The sequence below is a fragment of the Notothenia rossii genome (genome assembly GCF_949606895.1).
Source record: "Notothenia rossii genome assembly, chromosome: 3".
Classification (NCBI taxonomy): domain Eukaryota; kingdom Metazoa; phylum Chordata; class Actinopteri; order Perciformes; family Nototheniidae; genus Notothenia; species Notothenia rossii.
Window position 1 is genome coordinate 31,338,367 of NC_136901.1, and position 7,074 is coordinate 31,345,440.

General features: G+C 36.5%; 1 long non-coding RNA gene across 1 annotated transcript; it reads left to right on the plus strand.

Annotated features, from left to right (window-relative positions):
• Positions 1 to 860: 860 nt before the first annotated feature.
• Positions 861 to 2,080, plus strand: LOC307033877. The gene is made up of 3 exons (XR_013806695.1): positions 861 to 1,504; positions 1,710 to 1,774; positions 1,945 to 2,080. It is a non-coding gene; the product is annotated as an uncharacterized lncRNA (long non-coding RNA).
• Positions 2,081 to 7,074: the final 4,994 nt, after the last annotated feature.

The window sequence follows — 7,074 nt, forward strand, 5'->3', positions numbered from 1 at the left end:
TACTGTTGCAACAGCATCACCTACAACTACCGCTGCACCTACAACTGCTGCAACAACAACAGCAGCACCTACAACTACCGCTGCACCTACAACTACTGCTGCACCTACAACTGCAGCACCTACTACTTTTGAAACAACAACAGCAGCACCTACAACTACTGCTGCTCCGACCACATTTCCACCTACAACTACAGCAGCACCTACTACTGTTTCAACAACAACAATTGCACCTATAACTGTTGCATCAACAACAACCACAACAACAGCAGCACCTACAACTTCTTCTGGACTTACAAATACTTCACCTACAACTGCAGCCCCTACTACTGTTGCAACAACAACAGCAGCACCTACAACTACTGCTGCTCTGACAACGGTGCAACCTACAACTACTACTGCACCTACAACTACTGCTGCTCAATCAACGGTGCAACCTACAACTACTGCTTCAGCTTCAACTGCAGCTACACCTACAACTGCAGCACCTACAACTGTTGCAACAACAACAGCAGCACCTACAACTACAGCTGCTCAGACGACGGTGCCACAAACAACTGCTGCTGCACCTATAACTGCTGCAACAACAACAGTAGCCCCTACTACTGTTGCAACAGCATCACCTACAACTACCGCTGCACCTACAACTGCTGCAACAACAACAGCAGCACCTACAACTACCGCTGCACCTACAACTACTGCTGCACCTACAACTGCAGCACCTACTACTTTTGAAACAACAACAGCAGCACCTACAACTACTGCTGCTCCGACCACATTGCCACCTACAACTACTGCTGCACCTCTGACAGCAGCACCTATTACTGTTTCAACAACAACAATTGCACCTACAACTGTTGCATCAACAACAACCACAACAACAGCAGCACCTACAACTTCTTCTGGACCTACAACTTATTTTGGACCTACAACTGCAGCCCCTACTACTGTTGCAACAATAACAGCAGCACCTACAACTACTGCTGCACCGACAACTTCTTTTGGACCTACAACTGCAGCCCCTACTACTGTTGCAACAACAACAGCAGCACCTACAACTACTGCTGCTCTGACAACGGTGCAACCTACAACTACTACTGCACCTACAACTACTGCTGCTCAATCAACGGTGCAACCTACAACTACTGCTTCAGCTTCAACTGCAGCTACACCTACAACTGCAGCACCTACTACTGTTGCAACAACAACAGCAGCACCTACAACTACTGCTGCTCCGACAACAGTGCAACCTACAACTACTGCATCAATTACGACAGCAGCACCAACAACAGCAGTTGCAACAGCTGCAACTACGACAGTTGCATCTACTACTGTTTCTCCAACAATGGTGCCACCTACAACTTCACTATCCGCAGCAATAACACCTACAGCCCCTGAACACACTTATATTCTCTCAGCAGAATTTAAAGAGGTAGCTTTTTCACCTGCCCTCACTGACTCCGACAGCGATGAATACAAAGCACTTGAAACAGCAGCTCTAAATGCGGTGAGAGCATTTTCAAAATAAACATCTGTTATTGATTGCAGAAGCAATGTGAAAAAGATGATTGAACAGAATGTGTTTGCCCAAAGAATACCTTTTTTTTTTTTTAAATAAAAAGATACATTCAGTTGAACTGTTATAATTTCATTTAGGGAAAAATGTGCTTGAAATGTACTTATGGTCTTTGAATGTTGCTTTCTTTTCACAGTGTAACAAGAAATACAGAAGCATGTTTCCAAACACGTTTTCCCACTGCATTTTGAAAAACGTCAGGTAAATACAAAATCAAAGTATGCTTCTCTGATTGAATTCTATATGAATGATTGAGTACTTAAGATTGGTAAATTACAATCGTGATTGAATCATAACCAACTATTTAAAAAAGAAACAGGATCATCTCATATCATAATATAACACTTCTTCCTCTCTTTTCTATGTTACAGATCCTTAAATCCACCAAAAGACACCGAAACTCAAGCAACTGTGGGGATTGTGTTCCATGGGACTACTGCCATCGCAGATCTCCCACAGAATTATGTTGTTGCTCAAACCTTAGAAGAAGCTCTGAGTAATTCCACCAATAGTCAGAACCTGAGCATTAACCCTGCTTCAGTCAAAGTGTTAGGTAAGTAAACATAACACATTATTTTATCATCATCATTTTGTAATACATTTGGAATAGAATCTGGCGCTCAAGCTCAGTTCATAAATAAGTCAGCAACTGAACTCATACTGAAAACCTCAACAACATTCAGTGTTGTACAGTCCAATCTATGTATGACGAGCTTTTCTCCAAACTATCTTATATTCAGTAAGAAAGCTTTTTAATTGAATAATCTCTTATTTACTGATAAATCGTTACTCATTATTCATTAGATAAGATATTAGAATGTTTGCAAAGGCTACTTTTTGAAATCCTTTGATTATAGTTCTTATTGGTCTGTGAAACTGTATCCGAAGTACATTTTACATCATACAAGGATAAATACATCCTTTCAATATTTGCATTAAAATGTATTCACATATTGTTAATATATTTGTTTTACAGAAAGTCCGGTTCCAGATCCGATTACGACTGAAGCACCAGTAACCACACCAGCTGCAGCAGCAACAAACACAGCAGCCCCGGATTATAAATATGTTCTAGACATACAATTGATAGGAGAAGCTTTTTCCCCTGCCCTCACTAACACCAGCAGCAAGGAATACAAAACACTTGAAAAAAGAATTTTAAATGCGGTGAGTGCATTTTCTAATCGCACAAATGTAAATGAATTGGTTTGAACGTGAATGAACAATCGGATGGAAAGTTTAAGATGTCAATGAAAGCTAATCAAGGCATTTTAATGTTGCATATCTTCATCATTTCCTTTTAGAAAACTGTGCTTGAAAGCTAATCCTTCAATGTTGTTTCTTTTTGCAGTGTGGTGAAATATACAGAACAACATATCCCAAAACATTTTCCCACTGCCTTTTGAACCAATTAAGGTAAATAAATATTTCTGATTTGAGTTCTTCTCTGACTATTTATTAATATCGAGTTCAACATGTGTATCTTCTAATATTGGTAGTTAATCATACATATCAAAAGACAGAATTATAATCTCATATTACTTTCCTCATTGTGTTTCTGATACAGTGCCTCAAATGTAACACCAGTTACTGAAACTCAGGCGACTTTTGAAGCTGTGTTCCATGGGAATACTTCTCAGGAAGAACTCCCAATGAATTCTGCTGTTATTAAAGACTTCGTACTAGCTCTCAATAATTCCAACAATGCCTTCAACTTGAGCATAAATCCCGACTCAATCAAGATATTAAGTAAGTATCCACAACACAATATTTTGTCATTTTCAGATCGTAAAACATATAGAAAACATGAGGTTCTTATGCTCTGTTTATAAATAAATCACCTAAATGATTCTACTTTGAAACTAAATCAAGGTAAAGATTATTGAAGACAACATCCAAGCATGATAAGCAATTAGCTTATCTACCTTGTATTTAAAAATAATAATGGAATTGTTATTAACTGCACTGTTTTTTCAAATCAGCTACTTCAAAATTAGATTTTATGACTCTGCTAAACCAATTTTTGTTTTACAGAAAGTCCAGTTACAGATCCAATAACGACTGAAGCACCAGCAACCACACCAGCTGTACCAGCAACAAACACAGCAGCCCCGGATTATAGATATGTTCTAGACATACAATTGATAGGAGAAGCTTTTTCCCCTGCCCTCACTAACACCAGCAGCAAGGAATACAAAACACTTGAAAAAAGAATTTTAAATGCGGTGAGTGCATTTTCTAATCGCACAAATGTAAATGAATTGGTTTGAACGTGAATGAACAATCGGATGGAAAGTTTAAGATGTCAATGAAAGCTAATCAAGGCATTTTAATGTTGCATATCTTCATCATTTCCTTTTAGAAAACTGTGCTTGAAAGCTAATCCTTCAATGTTGTTTCTTTTTGCAGTGTGGTGAAATATACAGAACAACATATCCCAAAACATTTTCCCACTGCCTTTTGAACCAATTAAGGTAAATAAATATTTCTGATTTGAGTTCTTCTCTGACTATTTATTAATATCGAGTTCAACATGTGTATCTTCTAATATTGGTAGTTAATCATACATATCAAAAGACAGAATTATAATCTCATATTACTTTCCTCATTGTGTTTCTGATACAGTGCCTCAAATGTAACACCAGTTACTGAAACTCAGGCGACTTTTGAAGCTGTGTTCCATGGGAATACTTCTCAGGAAGAACTCCCAATGAATTCTGCTGTTATTAAAGACTTCGTACTAGCTCTCAATAATTCCAACAATGCCTTCAACTTGAGCATAAATCCCGACTCAATCAAGATATTAAGTAAGTATCCACAACACAATATTTTGTCATTTTCAGATCGTAAAACATATAGAAAACATGAGGTTCTTATGCTCTGTTTATAAATAATTCACCTCAATGATTCTACTTTGAAACTAAATCAAGGTAAAGATTATTGAAGACAACATCCAAGCATGATAAGCAATTAGCTTATCTACCTTGTATTTAAAAATAATAATGGAATTGTTATTAACTGCACTGTTTTTTCAAATCAGCTACTTCAAAATTAGATTTTATGACTCTGCTAAACCAATTTTTGTTTTACAGAAAGTCCAGTTACAGATCCAATAACGACTGAAGCACCAGCAACCACACCAGCTGTACCAGCAACAAACACAGCAGCCCCGGATTATAGATATGTTCTAGACATACAATTGATAGGAGAAGCTTTTTCCCCTGCCCTCACTAACACCAGCAGCAAGGAATACAAAGCACTTGAAAAAAGAATTTTAAATGCGGTGAGTGAATTTTCAAATCTCACAAATGTAAATTAATTGGTTTGAACGTGAATGAACAATCGGATGGAAAGTTTAAGATGTCATTGAAAGCTAATCATGGCATTTTAATGTTGCATATCGTCATAATTGCCTTTTACAAAACTGTGCTTGAAAGCTAATCCTTCAATGTTGTTTCTTTTTGCAGTGCGGTGAAATATACAGAACAACATATCCCAAACGATTTTCCAACTGCCTTTTGATCAAATTCAGGTAAATAAATATTTGTGATTTAAGTTCTTCTCTGACTATTTATTAATATAGAGTTCAACATGTGTATCTTCTAATATTGGTAGTTAATCATACATATCAAAAGACAATATTATAATCTCATATTACTTTCCTCATTGTGTTTCTGATACAGTGCCTCAAATGTAACACCAGTTACTGAAACTCAGGCGAATTTTGAAGCTGTGTTCCATGGGAATACTTCTCAGGAAGAACTCCCAATGAATTCTGCTGTTATTAAAGACTTCGTACTAGCTGTCAATAATTCCAACAATGCCTTCAACTTGAACATAAATCCCGACTCAGTCAAGATATTAAGTAAGTTTCCACAACACAATATTTTGTCATTTTCAGTTCGTAAAACATATAGAAAACATGAGGTTCTTATGCTCTGTTTATAAATAATTCACCTAAATGATTCTACTTTGAAACTAAATGAAGGTAAAGATTATTGAACACAACATCCAAGCATGATAAGCAATTAGCTTATCTACCTTGTATTTAAAAATAATAATGGAATTGTTATTAACTGCACTGTTTTTTCAAATCAGCTACTTCAAAATTAGATTTTATGACTCTGCTAAACCAATTTTTGTTTTACAGAAAGTCCAGTTACAGATCCGATTACGACTGAAACACCAGCAACCACACCAGCTGCACCAGCAACAAACACAGCAGCCCCGGATTATAGATATGTTCTAGACATACAATTGATAGGAGAAGCTTTTTCCCCTGCCCTCACTAACACCAGCAGCAAGGAATACAAAGCACTTGAAAAAAGAATTTTAAATGCGGTGAGTGCATTTTCAAATCGCACAAAATGTAAATTAATTGGTTTGAACGTGAATGAACAATCGGATGGAAAGTTTAAGATGTCAATGAAAGCCAATCGTGGCCTTTTAATGTTGCATATCTTCATAATTGCCTTTTAGAAAACTGTGCTTGAAAGCTAATCCTTCAATGTTGTTTCTTTTTGCAGTGTGGTGAAATATACAGAACAACATATCCCAAAACATTTTCCCACTGCCTTTTGAACAAATTAAGGTAAATAAATATTTGTGATTTGAGTTCTTCTCTGACTATTTATTAATATTGAGTTCCACATGTGTATCTTCTAATATTGGTAGTTAATCATACATATCAAAAGACAGTATTATAATCTCATATTACTTTCCTCATTGTGTTTCTGATACAGTGCCTCAAATGTAACACCAGTTACTGAAACTCAGGCGACTTTTGAAGCTGTGTTCCATGGGAATACTTCTCAAGCAGAACTCCCAATGAATTCTGCTGTTATTAAAGACTTCGTACTAGCTGTCAATAATTCCAACCATGCCTTCAACTTGAACATAAATCCCGACTCAGTCAAGATATTAAGTAAGTTTCCACAACACAATATTTTGTCATTTTCAGTTCGTAAAACATATAGAAAACATGAGGTTCTTATGCTCTGTTTATAAATAAATCACCTACATGATTCTACTTTGAAACTAAATGAAGGTAAAGATTATTGAAGACAACATCCAAGCATGATAAGCAATTATCTTATCTACCTTGTATTTAAAAATAATAATGGAATTGTTATTAACTGCACTGTTTTTTCAAATCAGCTACTTAAAAATTTGATTTTATGACTCTGCTAAACCAATCTTTGTTTTACAGCAAGTCCAGTTACAGATCCGATTACGACTGAAGCACCAGCAACCACACCAGCTGCAGCAGCAACAAACACAGCAGCCCCGGATTATAGATATGTTCTAGACATACAATTGATAGGAGAAGCTTTTTCCCCTGCCCTCACTAACACCAGCAGCAAGGAATACAAAGCACTTGAAAAAAGAATTTTAAATGCGGTGAGTGCATTTTCAAATCGCACAAAATGTAAATTAATTGGTTTGAATGTGAATGAACAATCGGATGGAAAGTTTAAGATGTCAATGAAAGCTAATTGTAG